This window comes from Triticum aestivum, chromosome 1D, assembly GCF_018294505.1.
Source record: "Triticum aestivum cultivar Chinese Spring chromosome 1D, IWGSC CS RefSeq v2.1, whole genome shotgun sequence".
Lineage (NCBI taxonomy): Eukaryota > Viridiplantae > Streptophyta > Magnoliopsida > Poales > Poaceae > Triticum > Triticum aestivum.
Window position 1 is genome coordinate 478,499,747 of NC_057796.1, and position 19,007 is coordinate 478,518,753.

Genomic DNA, 19,007 nt, shown 5'->3' on the forward strand with positions numbered 1-19,007 from the left:
TAGATGCGTTGGCCTCGCGACTAAGTCCTGACACTAAGGACATCTGTCGTGACAAAACCACGACACCCTTGATATTTCTAGAAATCAACTCATAGGCCAGATCTAAGTCAAATTTTTGCTTTTGCAGGAAACCCCCTGGTATTTGGGTTAATCAACCCGCAGTACATATCAAATGCTTTTAAAAAATATCCATATCCATATCTTTTAAATTCCAACTCTAAATTTAACATGTTATATATGAAATTTGATTAGAAGAATATGTAAAATCTGAATATGATGTTATTTTACCCGTTAACCATTTAAAATGCTATTTAGGGTGCAACCTTAATCAATAGTGCATGATCCATCTTTTCTTTGGACTATTATGATCCATCTTTTTTCATACCGGTGCTGATCCAAATTGAAAATGAATAACCCAGCAAAACCGGTATGGGAGACGAAAAACACTACTATAATCATGCATGCACGCTTCATCAAAATATCACAAAAAAAGCATGTTTATCATGCCGAGGGAGGCGTCTTAGAATTGACAACATGCAAACGTGTTGTGATTGTTTGAACATTGAGGCCACCGTTAGCGAGAGTGGAAAGGAGGATAAGTGGCAATACAGATGGGATGCCATTTGTTGAAATAAAGGACGTGAACCTATTAGAGTCCGGGGTCATGGTTATTGGGCTAGGGGATTGTGGTATTTTTTATCACCCGTTGCAACACACGGGCTCTTTTGCTAGTAATAATAAAGCGGCTACCGCTTTTGGTCGTACATCGTCGTCATTTTTGCAAAAAAGTCTCTCTATTTTTGAGAATTCAACCCGCAGTCCTAGTAAGTGGGAAATATGGTTTATTTTTCTTTTCCATCAAACCCCCTGGTATTTTAGTTAATGAACCCGCGGTCCTAAATTTAAATGAAAAAATGATTCGTGTTTTTCCTGAAAACCCCCTGATCTTTTAGTTAATAAACCCGCCATCCATCTTTTTTTTGGGATAGGTTCAAAAGCTTTTTTTAAATATTCATATCTTTTAAATCCTAACTCCAATTTTACATGTCATATATGAAAATTGATTAGAAAAATGTCTAAATCTAAATATAATGTTATTTGATGTCTTAATATTTTTAAAACTTGATTCAAATGCTTTTTTTATATATTCATATCTTCTAAACTCTTACTCCAATTTTGACATTGTATATATGGAAATTGATTAGAAAAATGTGTAGAATCTGAATATGATGTTCTTTTACCTGTTAAACAATTTTTAAATGCTATTTAGGGACAATATTAATTAATAGCGTACGATCCATCTTTCTTTCATACTGGTGTAGATCGGGTTAGAAATCAACACAACAGCAAAATTAGTTTGGAGAAGAAAGAAACCATCTATAACCACGCATGCATGACTCGGTAAACCTCCAGGTGAAAAAGTAGGTTTCTCATCTTATGTAGAGAGAAGGAGATACACCTTAGAATTGGCAACATTCAAGCGAATTATGATTGTGAGCATTGAGGTCGCCTTTGACAAGGGTGGGATGGAGGGTAAGCGACAACATAGATGGGATGCACGTGGACCCATTGAGGTCTTTAGTCATGATTATTCCGTTAGGGACGTGTGGTATTTTTTCCCCGTTGCAACGCACGAGCTTTTTTGGTAGTCTATATATATACCTAATAATAAAGCGGCTATTCTTCTGGTGTTAAGTCACCGAAATTGGCTTTGCAAAATATTAATCACCGATGCCACTTATAAATGATAAAAAACGTTTCACACAAGGGAATCCCAGCCTGCCGGCCCATGCAGTACGACCTTCTATACTGCGTTTTGTGCGTTGGGAGAAGACACATCACGCTGTTTGGACCGGCCCATGTCTGGGCGGCCTGTTTTTCAATTTTATTTTTTATTTTTTGTTTTCCTTTTGTGTCTTTTTTTCTACTTTAAAATTTTGGGGACTTAAAAAAGTCCCAAAAATTCAAAAAAAATATGAATTTTGGAATAAATTGTTTAATAGTTCATAATTGTTTTTGATTCAAAAAATGTTAACATATTTATAAAATGTTCATATTTTGAAAACAAATGTTCATTATTATTCTAAAAATTTCGTGTATTAAAACATGTTAATGAATTTGAAGAAATTTTTTCCAATTCAGAAAATGTTCCTGAATTGACAATATCCTAAAATTCATAAACTATTCGTGACTTACAAAATACGGGTAGTTTATTGAATAAAATGTTCGTGGATTCAAAAAATGATCATGCATTTCAAAAAATGACCGTTAAACCCAGAGGAAAATCATGAATTTCAAAAATTATTCCAGCAATTTCCAAAAGAAATAGTCGCCTATTCATAGTTTTTTAGAAAATGTTAAATTTTTTTAAAAAAGTTTGCAAATAATATTAAATTTTCATGGATTCAATTATTTTTCATGATTTTAGAAAATGTTCAGAAATCTGTAAAATGTTCACAAACATGAAAAATGTTCACGACTTCCGATATGTTCACGTGTTTAATTTTTTTTTCATAATTTTGAAATATTATTCACGATTTCACGAAAATTGAGAGTGATAGTGTATCTCGGTGAGACAAGAAAGTGTGGTCACGGCCAGGGGAAATTATAATTTCCCCTAGTTGTAACACATGGGACGTTTTGCTAATAATAAAAAGGACAAAAGGAAACCAAAACAAAACAAGGACCGAGGAATAAAAAATGATAAAAGAAAAAGACGAAAGAAAGAAAAAACAAATGCAAACGACGTTGGGATAAGTAATACACCCTTTTTGCTCTATGTTGACTATTCGCCGTACGGACCGAGGAACAGGAACAAAAAGAATATGGTATATCAATTTTGGGTCAAGACTACACCCATTTATTAACAATGTTCCTAATTCTTTTCAATTTCCTAAATACAGACCCGTAGGGCCGAGCGTGGACTGGGCCTGCCCAATGCTTGTCTAGTTCCTTTGGAAAACTTGACAAACAAGATATTAAAGATGCCATGTTTTTTTTCCGAAAACACTAACGCCCACACGTGTGGCGTGGCAACTCGCCCACACGCATGCATCCTCGTCCAACCAATTCTACACGAATCTTGGCGCGTTCTACAGTTTTTGTGTGCCACGTAGGACTAAGCTGGTGTATAGGCATTCATCCGGTCGCCCACACATCCTTTTTCACCACACGGGGGCTGGTGTGTGGGCGTTTGGCAATTCGCCCACACACCAGTTTTCACGCACGCAGAGGGGGCTGGTGTGTGAGCGTTTATCACTTCGCCCACACGCCCGTCTCCTCGCCCACACCCAAAGCTGGTAGTTGCCATGTGTTTCTGCAGGGTACATGGCAACTGTCCTAGCTTTGCTTGTAAGCAAATGGCAACTCTCTTTTACCCGAGTTGCCATGTGTTTTTGCATGGTACATGACAACTGCCCTAGCGTGCACGTAAGCAGATGGCAACTCTTTCTCTTTACATGGCAACTGCCCTAGCGTGCTTGTGAGCACATGGCAACTCTTTCTTTTACCCGAACATGTTTTTTTGCCATGCCTTTTTGTAGTGCTACATGGCAACTGCCTAGTGTTAGTGGGTGGCAACTCCTAAAGTTTTGAAATCATGGCAACTACAGTAGACCAGACCATACATGGCAACTGCAGTTGAGCAACCATGGCAACTGTAGTTGTCCGACATGGCAACCGAAATCCAGCGACATGGCAACTGCAGTTAAACGAACATGGACGAGGGTCTGGACCATGGCAACTGCGGGACGCGCGGTGACTGTCACGCGGGGCGTGCGGGACCACGAGGTACGAGGCCTGACGTACGAGGCGTGTGGGCGTTATCTATTTCGCCCACACGCACACGTGTGAGAGGGATCGGGAGGGAAAAACAGGTGTGTGGGCATTACTTGTTTTGCCCACACGTTGGTGTGTGGGCAGACCCCCTAACGACCACACGTGTGGCACTTATCGGCGTCTTTTTTTTTCAAGCAACCATCAGGAGCTCTGCCTTTTCATTAATAAGAAGAGAATTGACCAGTTTATAAAAAAAACTTGCCGAAAACTGATACATCCATGACAAGCGCACACGCCAACTCTGAGGTTGCGCACCACCTGAGTTGACGACATTGGCACATAAGTGACAATAGACGACACCCAACCACCCAACAGTGATTTCCGGAGTCGCTGCTCTGACATACACACTGACCCCGAGGCCGAAGGCCAGCCTGGTCGATAGCTGTATCACCCTAGTGACCAAAGCAACACCCTCGTGCAAGACATCTCCGGAGCCGCCGCTCCGACTTCCAGTCCGGCCCCGAGGCCGCGAACCAGACTAGTCAACGACATTGCCGCCCAAGCGACCAAAGCCTACACCACGCACAAGAGAGTTCCGGAGCCGCCGCTCCGACTTCCACACCGGCCTCGAGGACGCGAACCAGACTGGTCGGCGATATTGCCGCACAAGCGACCAAAGCCTACACCATGCGCTGGAGAGTTTCAGAGCCGCCGTTCCAACTTCTACACTGGCCCCGGGGCTGCACACTCGCCTAGCCGAAGACGAAGCTCACGAAGCCACTGAGCCACCACCAACAGACGATAGGCCGGACCTCCAAGGCATCGCCCCATGGGGAAAATGACGAGGCCTCCAAGACCATTGTCGACGCCCGCTTCAACCAAGGCTGAAGCATGGGTTTTCACCCGGAGAACTTGAGTCTGAGATGACAAGAGGGGTGAAGGGACTCCATAACAACGCCTAAGGAGGGAATGACATCCTAGGACACCCCCGGTGCTGCCATCAACTGAGGCGGGCTAGATTTTCACCTGGAGTTCGACAAATCCATCATCACCATAGTTAATCTGGCCAACCGGCATAGGCAGCAACCAACCGCGCTAGTCAGCTCACCACCACCATCCACCACCTATACGGCCAGCAATGCCTGCCCCTCGCGTAGCTGAGCCGCCATCCTCCACAACCCTGTTGCTACCGAAGACCCGCATCACACACACACCAGCTGCCTCCAAACCGCGCTATCGCGACGCCTGTCACGCAGCCATCGCCGACCGAAACCAGCTGCTGGAACCACGCCACAAGAGCCAGCCCAAGTAGCCGCCGCCATCCTCTACCACTTCGATTTGTGACTTTTCCTCCCGTCGCCGGCAAAGAACCGATGGATCTGCGTCTGCTCTCGTCGCCACAGAATTTGGCGTTTTCGGCCGCCGCCGGCTGCTCCTTGCCATGGATTGGTCGGGAAGCGCACCGCACAGCCCCGACAACGCCTCCGGGCCGCATGCAGGTACCGACTCCTCCTCTAGCCACTTGAATCTCTCGCGTCGGAGGTTCGCCAACAAATACACACCCATCAGTCGCACGAGCTCAGCGCTGGCGCAGCGGCTCGCCGGCTCGCCGTTGCCGGTCATACAGTGCGACAATTGCACGCGGCAGGTGGTGCACCAAGTTTCTACCACGCCGCAACATCCCGGATGGGTGTCCTTCAAGTGCACAAATGATGAGGTATCTGCTTGTTTTGATTTGGTATTTTCACCGGATTCAGCGCAATTTCGATAGCTCATTGTTTGCTCATCTTGTTGGGGAACGTAGTAATTTCAAAAATTTCCTACACACACGCAAGATCATGGTGATGCATAGCAACGAGAGGGGAGAGTGTTGTCCACGTACCCTCATAGACCGAAAGCGGAAGCGTTAGCACAACGCGGTTGATGTAGTTGTACGTCTTCACGATCCGACCGATCAAGTACCGAACGCACGGCACCTCCGAGTTCAGCACACGTTCAGCCCGATGACGTCCCTCGAACTCCGATCCAGCCGAGTGTTGAGGGAGAGTTTCGTCAGCACGACGGCGTGGTGACGATGATGATGTTCTACCGACGCAGGGCTTCGCCTAAGCACCGCTACAGTATTATCGAGGTGGACTATGGTGGAGGGGGCACCGCACACGGCTAAAAGATCAAACGATCAATTGTTGTGTCTCTAGGGTGCCCCCTGCCCCCGTATATAAAGGAGCAAGGGGGAGAGGTGCGGCCGGCCAGGAGGGGTGCGCCAGGAGGAGTCCTACTCCCACCGGGAGTAGGACTCCCTCCCTTTTCCTTGTTGGACTAGGAGTGGAGGGGGAAGGATGAGGGAGAGAGGAAGGAAATGGGGGCGCCCCCCTCTCCTTGTCCTATTCGGACTAGGGGGGAGGGGCGCGCGGCCCTGCCCTGGCCGCCTCTCCACTCTTCCACTAAGGCCCACTATGGCCCATTAAGCCCCCGGGGGGTTCCGGTAACCTCCCGGTACTCCGGTAAAATTCCAATTTCACCCGGAACACTTTCGATATCCAAACATAGGCTTCCAATATATCAATCTTCATGTCTCGACCATTTCGAGACTCCTCGTCATGTCTGTGATCACATCCGGGACTGTGAACAACCTTCGGTACATCAAAACATATAAAATCATAATATAACTGTCATCGAAACTTTAAGCGTGCGGACCCTACGGGTTCGAGAACAATGTAGACATGACCGAGACACGTCTCCGGTCAATAACCAATAGCGGAACCTGGATGCTCATATTGGCTCCCACATATTCTACGAACATCTTTATCGGTCAAACCGCATAACAACATACGTTGTTCCTTTTGTCACCGGTATGTTACTTGCCCGAGATTCGGTCGTCGGTATCTCAATACCTAGTTCAATCTCGTTACCGGCAAGTCTCTTTACTCGTCCCGTAATACATCATCCCGCAACCAACTCATTAGTTACAATGCTTGCAAGGCTTATAGTGATGTGCATTATTGAGTGGGCCCAGAGATACCTCTCCGACAATCGGAGTGACAAATCCTAATCTCGAAATCCGCCAACCCAACAAGTACCTTTGGAGACACCTGTAGAGCACCTTTATAATTACCCAGTTACGTTGTGACATTTGGTAGCACACAAAGTGTTCCTCCGGTAAACGGGAGTTGCATAATCTCATAGTCATAGGAACATGTATAAGTCATGAAGAAAGCAATAGGAACGCACTAAACGATCAAGTGCTAAGCTAACGGAATGGGTCAAGTCAATCACATCATTCTCCTAATGATGTGATCCCGTTAATCAAATGACAACTGATGTCCATGGCTACGAAACTCAACCATCTTTGATTAACGAGCTAGTCAAGTAGAGGCATACTAGTGACACTATGTTTGTTTATGTATTCACACATGTACTAAGTTTCCGGTTAATACAATTCTAGCATGAATAATAAACATTTATCATGATATAAGGAAATAAATAATAACTTTATTATTGCCTCTAGGGCATATTTCCTTCAGTCTCCCACTTGCACTAGAGTCAATAATCTAGTTCACATCACCATGTGATTTAACACCAATAGTTCACATCACCATGTGATTAACACCCATAGTTCACATCGTCATGTGACCAACACCCAAAGGGTTTACTAGAGTCAATAATCTAGTGCACATCGCTATGTGATTAACACCCAAAGAGTACTAAGGTGTAATCATGTTTTGCTTGTGAGAGAAGTTTAGTCAACGGGTCTGTCATATTCAGATCCGTATGTATTTTGCAAATTTCTATGTCAACAATGCTCTGCACGGAGCTACTCTAGCTAATTGCTCCCACTTTCAATATGTATCCAGATTGAGACTTAGAGTCATCTAGATCAGTGTCAAAACTTGCATCGACGTAACCCTTTACGACGAACCTTTTGTCACCTCCATAATCGAGAAACATATCCTTATTCCACTAAGAATAATTTTGACCGCTGTCCAGTGATCTACTCCTAGATCACTATTGTACTCCCTTGCCAAAATCAGTGTAGGGTATACAATAGATCTGGTACACAACATGGCATACTTTATAGAACCTATGGCTGAGGCATAGGGAATGACTTTCATTCTCTTTCTATCTTCTGCCGTGGTCGGGCTTTGAGTCTTACTCAATTTCACACCTTGTAACACATGCAAGAACTCTTTCTTTGACTATTCCATTTTGAACTACTTCAAAATCTTGTCAAGGTATGTACTCATTGAAAAAACTTATCAAGCGTCTTGATCTATCTCTATGGATCTTGATGCTCAATATATAAGCAGCTTCACCGAGGTCTTTCTTTGAAAAACTCCTTTATGCTTTGCAAAATAATTTTACATTATTTCCGATCAACAATATGTCATTCACATATACTAATCAGAAATGTTGTAGTGCTCCCACTCACTTTCTTGTAAATACAGGCTTCACCGCAAGTCTGTATAAAACTATATGCTTTGATCAACTTATCAAAGCGTATATTCCAACTCCGAGATGCTTGCACCAGTCCATAGATGGATCGCTGGAGCTTGCATATTTTGTTAGCACCTTTAGGATTGACAAAACCTTCTGGTTGCATCATATACAACTCTTCTTTAATAAATCCATTAAGGAATGCAGTTTTGTTTATCCATTTGCCAGATTTCATAAAATGCGGCAGTTGCTAACATGATTCGGACAGACTTAAGCATAGATACGAGTGAGAAACTCTCATCGTAGTCAACACCTTGAACTTTGTCAAAAACCTTTTTCGATAAGTCTAGCTTTTAGATAGTAACACTACTATCAACGTCCGTCTTCCTCTTGAAGATCCATTTATTTTCTATGGCTTGCCGATCATTGGGCAAGTCAACCGAAGTCCATACTTTGTTCTCAGACATGGATCCCATCTCAGATTTCATGGCCTCAAGCCATTTTGCGGAATCTGGGCTCATCATCGCTTCCTCATAGTTCATAGGTTCGTCATGGTCAAGTAACATGACCTCCAGAACAGGATTACCGAACCACTCTGGTGCGGACCTTACTCTGGCTGACCTACGAGGTTCGGTAGTAACTTGATCTGAAGTTACATGATCATCATCATTAGCTTCCTCACTAATTGGTGTAGGAGTCACATAAACTGATTTCTGTGATGAACTACTTTCCAATAAGGGAGCAGGTACAGTTACCTCATCAAGTTCTACTTTCCTCCCACTCACTTCTTTCGAGAGAAACTCCTTCTCCAGAAAGGATCCATTATTAGCAACAAAGATCTTGCCTTCGGATTTGTGATAGAAGGTGTACCCAACATTTTGGGTATCCTATGAAGACGCACTTCTCCGATTTGGGTTCAAGCTTATCATGTTGAAACTTTTTCACATAAGCATCGCAACCCCAAACTTTAAGAAATGACAGCTTAGGTTTCTTGCTAAACCACAGTTCATACGGTGTCGTCTCAACAGATTTAGATTGTGCCCTTTTTAACGTGAATGCAGCTGTCTCTAATGCATAACCCCAAAATGATAGTGGTAAATCGGTAAGAGACATCATAGATTGCACCATATCTAATAAAGTACGGTTACGATGTTCGGACACACCATTACACTGTGGTGTTCCAGGTGGCGTGAGCAGTGAAACTATTTCACATTGTTTTAACTGAAGACCAAACTCGTAACTCAAATACTCTTCTCCACGATCAGATCGTAGAAACTTTATTTTCTTGTTATGATGATTTTCCACTTCACTCTAAAATTATATGAACTTTTCAAATGTTTCAGACTTCTGTTTCATTAAGTAGATATACCCATATCTGCTCAAATCATTTGTGAAGGTCAGATAATAATGATACCCACTGCGAGCCTCAATATTCATCGGAGCACATACATCAGTATGTATGATTTCCAACAAATCTGTTGCTTGCTCCATTGTTCCGGAGAACGGCGTTTTAGTCATCTTGCCCAAGAGGCATGGTTCGCAAGCATCAAGTGATTCCAAAATCCCATCAGCATGGAGTTTCTTCATGCGCTTTACACCAATATGACCTAAACGGCAGTGCCACAAATAAGTTGCACTATCATTATTAACTTTGCATCTTTTGGCTTCAATATTATAAATATGTGTATCACTACGATCGAGATCCAACAAACCATTTTCATTGGGTGTATGACCATAGAAGGTTTTATTCATGTAAATAGAACAACAATTATTCTCTAACTTACAAAGAATAACCGTATTGCAATAAACATGATCAAATCATATTCATGCTCAACGCAAACACCAAATAACACTTATTTAGGTTCAACACTAATCCCGAAAGTGTAGGGAGCGTGCGATGATGATCATATCAATCTTGGAACCACTTCCAACACACATCGTCACTTCACCCTTAACTAGTCTCTGTTCATTCTGCAACTCCTGTTTCGAGTTACTACTCTTAGTAACTGAACCAGTATCAAATACCGAGGGGTTGCTACGAACACTAGTAAAATACACATCAATAATCTGTATATCAAATATACCTTTGTTCACTTTGCCATCCTTCTTATCCGCCAAATACTTGGGGCAGTTCCGCTTCCAGTGACCAGTCCCTTTGCAGTATAAGCACTTAGTCTCAGGCTTAGGACCAGACTTGGGCTTCTTCACTTGAGCAACAAATTGCTTGCCGTTCTTCTTGAAGTTCCCCTTCTTCCCTTTGCCGTTTTCTTGAAACTAGTGGTCTCGTCAACCATCAACACTTGATGTTTTTCTTGATTTCTACCTTCGTCGATTTCAGCATCACGAAGAGCTTGGGAATTGTTTCCGTTATCCCTTGCATATTATAGTTCATCACGAAGTTCTACTAACTTGGTGATGGTGAGTAGAGAATTCTGCCAATCACTATCTTATCTGAAAGATTAACTCCCGCTTGATTCAAGCGATTGTAGTACCCACTCAATCTGAGCACATGCTCACTGCTTGAGCTATTCTCCTCCATCTTTTAGCTATAGAACTTGTTGGAGACTTCATATCTCTCAACTCGGGTATTTGCTTGAAATATTAACTTCAACTCCTGGAACATCTGATATGGTCCATGATGTTCAAAACGTCTTTGAAGTCCCGATTCTAAGCCGTTAAGCATGGTGCACTAAACTATCAAGTAGTCATCATATTGAGCTAGCCAAACGTTCATAACGTCTGCATTTGCTCCTGCAATAGGCCTGTCACCTAGCGGTGCATCAAGGACATAATTCTTCCGTGCAGCAATGAGGATAAATCTCAAATCACGGACCCAGTCTGCATCTATCATCTTTCAACTTAGTTTTCTCTAGGAACATACATAAAACATAGGGAAGCAACAACGCGAGCTATTGATCTACAACATAGATATGCTAATACTACCAGGACTAAGCTCATGATAAATTAAAGTTGAATTAATCATATTACTTAAGAACTCCCACTTAGATAGACATCCCTCTAATCCTCTAAGTGACCATGTGATCCAAATCAACTAAACCATGTCCGATCATCACGTGAGATGGAGTAGTTTCAATGGTGAACATCACTATGTTGATCATATCTACTATATGATTCACGCTCGACCTTTCGGTCTCAGTGTTCCGAGGCCATATCTGTTATATGCTAGGCTCGTCAAGTTTAACCTGAGTATTCTGCGTGTGCAACTGTTTTGCACCCATTGTATTTGAACGTAGAGCCTATCACACCCAATCATCACGTGGTGTCTCAGCACGAAGAACTTTCGCAACGGTGCATACTCAGGGAGAACACTTATACCTTGATAATTTAGTGAGAGATCATCTTATAAAGCTACCGCCGAACTAAGCAAAATAAGATGTATAAAAGATAAACATCACATGCAATCATAATATGTGACATGATATGGCCATCATCATCTTGTGCCTTTGATCTCCATCTCCAAAGCATCGTCATGATGTCCATCGTCACCGGCATGACACCATGATCTCCATCATCTTGATCTATATCAATGTGTCGTCACATGGTCGTCTCGCCAACTATTCCACTTGCAACTATTGCTATCGCATAGCGATAAAGTAAAGCAATTATTTGGCACTTGCATCTTATGCAATCAAGAGACAACCATAAGGCTTCTGCCAGTTGCCGATAACTTCAACAAAACATGATCATCTCATACAACAAAATATAGCATCATGTCTTGACCATATCACATCACAACATGCCCTGCAAAAATAAGTTAGACGTCCTCTACTTTGTTGTTGCAAGTTTTACGTGGCTGCTACGGGCTGAGAAAGAACCGTTCTTACTACGCATCAAAACCACAACGATAGTTTGTCAAGTTGGTGTTGTTTTAACCTTCGCAAGGACCGGGCGTAGCCACACTCAGTTCAACTAAAGTTGGAGAAACTGGCACCCGCTAGTCACCTGTGTGCATAGCACGGCGGTAAAACCAGTCTCGCGTAAGCGTACGCTAATGTCGGTCCGGGCCGCTTCATCCAACAATACCGCTGAACGAAAGTGTGACATGCTGGTAAGCAGTATGACTTATATCGCCCACAACTCACTTGTGTTCTACTCGTGCATATTACATCAACGCATAAAACCAGGCTCGGATGCCACTGTTGGGGAACGTAGTAATTTCAAAAATTTCCTACGCACACGCAAGATCATGGTGATGCATAGCAACGAGAGGGGAGAGTGTTGTCCACGTACCCTCGTAGACCGAAAGCGGAAGCGTTAGCACAACGCGGTTGATGTAGTCATACGTCTTCACGATCCGACCGATCAAGTATCGAACGCACGACACCTCCGAGTTCAGCACACGTTCAGCCCGATGACGTCCCTCGAACTCCGATCCAGCCGAGTGTTGAGGGAGAGTTTCGTCAGCAGGTCGGCGTGGTGACGATGATGATGTTCTACCGACACAGGGCTTTGCCTAAGCACCGCTACAGTATTATCGAGGTGGACTATGGTGGAGGGGGGCACCACACACGGCTAAAAGATCAAACGATCAATTGTTGTGTCTCTAGGGTGCCCCCTGCCCCCGTATATAAAGGAGCAAGGTGGAGAGGTGCGGCCGGCCAGGAGGGGCGCGCCAGGAGGAGTCCTACTCCCACCGGGAGTAGGACTCCCTCCCTTTTCCTTGTTGGACTAGGAGTGGAGGGGGGAAGAGGAGGGAGAGAGGAAGGAAAGGGGGGGGGGCGCCGCCCCCCTCTCCTTGTCCTATTCGGACTAGGGGGGAGGGGCGCGCGGCCCTGCCCTGGCCGCCTCTCCTCTCTTCCATTAAGGCCCACTATGGCCCATTAAGCCCCCGGGGGGTTCCGGTAACCTCCCGGTACTCCGGTCAAATTCCGATTTCACCCGGAACACTTCCGATATCCAAACATAGGCTTCCAATATATCAATCTTCATGTCTCGACCATTTCGAGACTCCTCGTCATGTACGTGACCACATCCGGGACTCCGAACAACCTTCGGTACATCAAAACATATAAACTCATAATATAACTGTCATCGAAACTTTAAGCGTGCGGACCCTACGGGTTCGAGAACTAAGTAGACATGACCGAGACACGTCTCCGGTCAATAACCAATAGCGGAACCTGGATGCTCATATTGGCTCCCACATATTCTACGAAGATCTTTATCAGTCAAACCGCATAACAACATACGTTGTTCCCTTTGTCATCGGTATGTTACTTGCCCGAGATTCGATCGTCGGTATCTCAATACCTAGTTCAATCTCGTTACCGGCAAGTCTCTTTACTCGTTCCGTAATACATTATCCCGCAACTAACTCATTAGTTACAATGCTTGCAAGGCTTATAGTGATGTGCATTACTGAGTGGGCCCAGAGATACCTCTCCGACAATCGGAGTGACAAATCCTAATCTCGAAATACGCCAACCCAACAAGTACCTTTGGAGACACCTGTAGAGCACCTTTATAATCACCCAGTTACGTTGTGACGTTTGGTAGCACACAAAGTGTTCCTCCGGTAAACGAGAGTTGCATAATCTCATAGTCATAGGAACATGTATAAGTCATGAAGAAAGCAATAGCAACATACTAAACAATCAAGTGCTAAGCTAACGAAATGGGTCAAGTCAATCACATCATTCTCCTAATGATGTGATCCCGTTAATCAAATGACAACTCATGTCCATGGCTAGGAAACTCAACCATCTTTGATTAACGAGCTAGTCAAGTAGAGGCATAATAGTGACACTATGTTTGTCTATGTATTCACACATGTACTAAGTTTCCGGTTAATACAATTCTAGCATGAACAATAAACATTTATCATGATATAAGGAAATAAATAATAACTTTATTATCGCCTCTAGGGCATATTTCCTTCAGTCTCCCACTTGCACTAGAGTCAATAATCTAGTTCACATCACCATGTGATTTAACACCAATAGTTCACATCACCATGTGATTAACACCCATAGTTCACATCGTCATGTGACCAACACCCAAAGGGTTTACTAGAGTCAATAATCTAGTTCACATCGCTATGTGATTAACACCCAAAGAGTACTAAGGTGTAATCATGTTTTGCTTGTGAGAGAAGTTTAGTCAACGGGTCTGCCATATTCAGATCCGTATGTATTTTGCAAATTTCTATGTCAACAATGCTCTGTACGGAGCTACTCTAGCTAATTGCTCCCACTTTCAATATGTATCCAGATTGAGACTTAGAGTCATCTAGATCAGTGTCAAAACTTGCATCGACGTAACCCTTTACGACGAATGTTTTGTCATCTCCATAATCGAGAAACACATCCTTATTCCACTAAGAATAATTTGCTCTCCACTAGTCCAATGACAAATCAGAATGAGGTGGCAGCCTGCCACAATTAGACTACCAATCCAGCAATGACATATCGGACCACCAAAGCGCTCCCACAAACAACTTAATTAATCGTAGCGTATCTCGGTGGTGCAAACCTTTCGAATCAATCTCCCTGATAGATCCTCGGAAACGTTTTAGTTGATCACAAACTAAAGAGGCCCTCTAGAAACATCTCTATTTCTTAGCTCGTCGACGATATATGTAACTTTGGAATAGATAATCCAAGACAGACATGGCGTCCTTGGTGACATCATCGATATTAATCACCGGGAATCCACCCTTTAGGCATTGTACATGCATGTGTGTGTGTGCGCGTGCTGTGAACCATATGCTCTTGAGTAGTCGAATGGGGCAATGCCAAGTTAGAATGAGATGCCAGTCCACCACAATCACTCACCCAATCCAGTAATGACATGTCAGACCACCAAAGCCCTCCCACAAACCTCATACTTTTTTTTTCTTTTGGCGAGAACACAAACAACTTAATTAGTTTTTAATCAAATTTCAAATAGTTTGTGCTAGTGTGCAATCTTAATTAGCTATAACATCTCTGCTTCTCAGCTCTTCGACGACATTTGTGATTTTGACTAAACAGACATGTCGGTGTTGCGCCAGTGATGAGTGATGACGTGATCAATCAGCATCTACAGCCAGGTGCCCCAAATCCGCCTCAAACGTCCGGGCGGACGGCCTTGTCAGTCAGTCATAAAAAAGCGACACAGACAAGCGCCTCAAACGGGCCTCAAATGTCCGGGCTGATCGGTACCCCTCATATCCAGCCCAAATATGGGGCCGATAAGTGGGCACCCGGGCGCGTCCGCTACGTCTGTCTCGACCCACGCACCCGACCCCACATATATTCCTCCCCATCCGCTCGCCTGACCAAACCCTAGCCACTTCATTTCACTCTCCTCCGCCATCCAAGCTCACGTCCGGTGATCACCGGCCTTCTCCAGCATGGCGGATAGCGGATCCGAGTCCTACACCTCTAGATCCGTCGACCCCGAGCTCATCCCACGCGGCCCCGAGGAGGAGATGGCCGTCCGACTTGCGCTCTGCCGCTCCCAGGAGGAGGCGGACCTACGGTAGCGTTCGGACTCCTTCTATTGGGAATCCATTGCGTCCACCCAAATGGCGTATCGCTGCCTCACCAGAGGCGTGCAGGCCATCTGGCGCCCAAACGTGGTGGCGGACGCGCAACTCCGATGATGGCACGACGCGGCCATGGACGCACCTTGGGCGTTGTCCGACGCAAACACGGTGCGGCGTGCCCGCCGTGCAAAGCAGCGAGTGCGGGAGCTTGTGGCAATCCTCGTGGTGGATGTTGGCGAGGCAGAGTCGCATTCTCGGATGCCCTGTATGGTGCACCAGTCCGGGCGCCGCAACCGCGTCGTGTTGGATGTCACCGGCTCGTCCCAGGATAGATCCATCATTGAGCTGGCGTACACCGGCACCGTCATTGTTCCGGGCTCCGACGAGGAAGAGTAGGGCATTGGGGGACGGCGGCGCCTTTAGTCCCATGAGCCGGATCGTGTCCCACGCCCTACTCTATCTCGTCGGCGACCGGACCAACACTGTGGGGAGCGCAGCCGGCCGCCGGACATGGGCACGACAGAGCCGAACGAGCTCCGCTTAAAGATCGGTTTACGTTGCATATAATAATATGGATTTGAGGTTTCTAATTTGAGGTATCTGATTGTAGAATGAAATACTTAAGGCATGACCAGTCATTGTTTGTGACGCATCCGGGCACGTCCGCGGGCATTTGAGGGATCGGATTTGCCAAGTCCGGCTGTAGATGCTCTAACCCCATCGAATCCAATATTTAGTACTAGGCACTGTGTGGGTGCTTGCGTGTGACCTAGCATTCTGATGAGCCTCATTTGCTCTCCACTAGTCCAATGACAAGTCAGAATGAGGTGGCAGCCTGCCACAATTAGACTACCAATCCAGCAATGACATATCGGACCACCAAAGCGCTCCCACAAACAACTTAATTAATCGTAGCATATCTCGGTGGTGCAAACCTTTCCAATCAATCTCCCTGATAGATCCTTGGAAACGTTTTAGTTGATCATGGCCTCCAACCGGTCCCAAACTTAACTCGTTTGGACAAAACTCTAATCTAGATATCTAGTGGTCAGCTGGGAAACGCACCGAGTTACTGTGCCAATCATGCTGCTCCAACCTTGTGACTAGAGGCTATCAGATATGCTCCAGGCTCCATTTTGATAGCTACTCGCTCTTTGCTGCCTGCTTATTGCCTTTCTCAGATGTGCAGGCACAATGGATCGACGTCTTGGTGTTGACCTGTAAGCTTCGATGGAGCTGTGCCGTCCACATGCTCTGTCTGGATTAGGGTTCTGGAACGTTTCGGAGAAAGAAATATCGAAGTCGCATTGGCTCGCAGAGTCGCCACTCACCAACTTTGCCGATCCGTTAGTGGGAGCGAGTGGCAGGATTTTCTCCGGCATCCTGCCGACCTTGTTTACCTGATCTATGGGCGATGTATATTTACTGTTCTTGTTCCTAGGTGGTGGCATGATTTGTGAACCATATGCCATGCACATGTGTGTGTTTCCCCGGTAGGCTGGCATCAGTTTGTGCGCGTTCATTTTCTGTGGCCTCGCGCGCTATCTGTATGGCATCGGGTACGCACAGTTCGATAGGAAATGATCTGCATGCACGTGTGTGTTTCCCCGATAGGCAGGCAGACATGCATCAGTTTGTGAGTGTGCATTTTATGTGGCCACGCTATCTAACACCGGCTACGGGCAGAGGGGAAATGATTAAATCAGATAGTTATACTCTTTTCGTTCTAAAATATAAGATGTATTAAATTTTCCAAAAGTCATACCTTTCCATCTTGGACCGAGTTTAAATATCATCATTTACAATACCAAGTAAATATGAGCATATATTTGATAGCTAATGATAGAAATTTGGTATTGTGAGTATCAATATTTTTCTGTAATCAAAGATAGAAGAGTTTTTTTATTTTTTAAATACACCTTATATTTTGGAAGGCAGAGAGTATATGTGTAGTTTGTGTCAAGGTCAAAGTATGAAAATGCCTATAAAGTTATATACTCCTCCGGTCAGGTTTATAGGGTCGGCGTGGGTTTTAATTAGATCGCCAATTTTACTAACGAAACCTGCATTATATGCCATCAAACGCATATTACTGGGTATGTATTAGAATAAAGTTTATGAACATATAATTTATGTCACAATTAATATATATTTTTTTATTTAAATTGGCGATCTTGGAACATGTGCACGCCCTATGCACCCGTTAGGAGGAGTAAATTGATTTAGAGATGCTTGTGTCGATGTGGACATGCATAGCCATGCTCGCAAGACTATTCTGACAACTAAATTCTATTATATTAAATTGATAAACCTAATAAATTAAACTATTATATGTTGTAAAAGTAGTTTTGAAGAAAATTTGATAAGTTTCAAGGAGGTTTTATCACATGTCGTGTCATATTTTACTGATAAGTTTGACTAATACTCCTTCCCTTCCGGTTTACAGGGCTCAAATCTCAAATCTCATCAACCAAGGCATTTTGTGAGTGGAGGAATGTAGCTCGTACTTTACAAAACTACCTCAATTAAACTAATGCATTAATTTGGATTAATTACAGTGCATGCATGCTTGATCACTAGATGAGTAGGAACATTACATGCATTGATTTTCCCTTTTAATTCTTGCATGCAAAGATATAATGTGCATTGAAAACTGAAAATGAGATGGATATGAGCCCTTTAAATTGGAAAAACAAAAAAGTTGACACAAGCCTTATAAACCGGAATGGAGGGAGTAGTAATAGTACTATGTCACAATTAATGGGGTGAAACTGGAGACATGTATAGGTTTCACAAAGGTTTCAAACAGACGTAGAAAATACAGTTCAAATGTAGAGCAAAATTCACATAAATAACCCAACTAAAATGTAGTTAGGCAATTTCTAGACTAAGTCATTTGCATTGGGGTGAATTATGATAATTCTATTTTTAGCCCTTTTTATATGTTTCCCTTTTATTGAGGTGATATATAACCCATTGAAAAGTGTTTAACTTTTGTTTTTGTCTAACAAAATTTAGAGGCATGTATCCATATTGTGGTAGGCTTAGTGATTCTACTTTTTGAGAGATAAGTGCATGACTCCCCTAATCAGTAATGTTCATGGGAAGACACCCGTCAACTCTCTCAGACCTGTTCATAATGTTCATGGGAATTTGATTTAGCTAACATAGCACCTACATGTCAAATTGTTTCACCAACATATTATGTGAAAAATAAAGCTCTGGCTTATCATCGTTCAAATTTCAGATGAATAAATACTAAAGCTGGAGATAAAATGAAAATATACAAAAGAGAAAAACAAAGAAT